The 1,401-nt window shown below is 45.7% G+C and overlaps 1 non-coding gene across 1 annotated transcript; it reads left to right on the plus strand.

Annotated features, from left to right (window-relative positions):
* The first annotated feature begins 247 nt into the window (after positions 1-247).
* LOC122496167 lies at positions 248-354 on the plus strand. The gene has a single exon (XR_006300706.1). It is a non-coding gene; the product is annotated as a U6 spliceosomal RNA (small nuclear RNA).
* Positions 355-1,401: the final 1,047 nt, after the last annotated feature.

The following is a 1,401-nucleotide window of genomic DNA, read 5'->3' on the forward strand; positions in this document are numbered from 1 at the left end:
TTGGCACGATCGACGTCCAAGGCAAAGTGACAATGGATTGTCAACCAAAAGACTAAAGTTGGAAAACAGTCCAGGAAATAACTTGGAAAAACCAAATTCAGAGAGGCATGAATGCAGTGAGGAAGCAGTATGTAACAGCTATCACCTGCTGCAAAACAAATCACTCCAAAATGCAGATGCTTTAGAAAAAGAGTAACTTTACAGGGGAGAAACCTGGAAAGCACTGTTCTAATTAAGTGTCAAAGCGGTGCTCGCTTCAGCAGCACATATACTAAAACTGGAACAATACAGAGAAGACTAGCATGGCCCCTGTGCAAGGATGGCAGGCCAATTCATGAAGTGTCCCATACTTTTTTTAAAAAGTGTCAAAGTTAACATCACCGAATGATGTCAAGTGGATCTCACGTTCCCCCTGGTATAATGTGATGAGAAGGACATTTTACTTCACATCTGTGTTATTTTTTCCCAAACCTGAGAACTCCAGTCTACTCATGAAAAGAAAAAAAAAAAAAAAAAAATCAGGCCAACCCAAGTGGAAGGACGTTCTACAGAATTCCTAACCAGCAAACCTACAGCTGTCAAAGTCAGGAAAACAAGGAAGACTGAGAAGCTCTCACAGGTCAGAGGAGACTAAGGAAAGACTTAGTCTTCGCATTTGGCGTCTTGGATTGGATCCCGGAATAGAAAAAATGGTGTTATTCCAAATACTGCCTGCAGGTTAGTTCATAGTAGCATACCATTGTTACTTTTGACAAAGAGACTTGTACCACAGTAGTGTAAGATGATAACATTGGGGGGAATTGAAACTGGGTGGTGGACATATTATCTTTCCAACTCTTCCATAAACTTGAAACTATCACCCCCCCCCCCAAAAAAAAAGGAGTGCCATTCATTTAGCCCACAACTGTGTGGGGTAGGAGGTTTGGGTGGGGCTCTGCTGGGTGGTTCTAGTCTGGGCTGGGCTCACGCACGCATCCGCATTCAGCTGTAGCTCAGTGAGGCAGTTCTGCCTCTAGGACATGGCTGGCTTGGGGCAGGGCCACCTTGAATCTACTCCATCTCGTATCCCACCCTCCAGCATTCCAGCTTGTTTATCTTCGTGGCAACTGGCAGGTTTCTAAGAAAGAGCAGGAAAAGTACACAAAGCTCCTCGAGACCTGGACTTGGAAACGGCAAGCCAACAACTCTATCTCGCTGTGATGGCCAAAGCTGGTCATAAGGCCAGCCTCTCAATGTCTTCTTGTCTCAGTGGGAAGAAGAGTAACCACATTAGAGCATTTTTATAAGGGTAGGACTTATGTAAGGCAGCGCCTGGCTCCCCCCTTCCCACTGCCCAGCCCACACCTCACTGCAGGAGAACAAAAACACGAAGGTGCCACCCTCATGCCATCCTCAGTGACA

Source organism: Prionailurus bengalensis, chromosome F2, assembly GCF_016509475.1.
Source record: "Prionailurus bengalensis isolate Pbe53 chromosome F2, Fcat_Pben_1.1_paternal_pri, whole genome shotgun sequence".
NCBI lineage: Eukaryota > Metazoa > Chordata > Mammalia > Carnivora > Felidae > Prionailurus > Prionailurus bengalensis.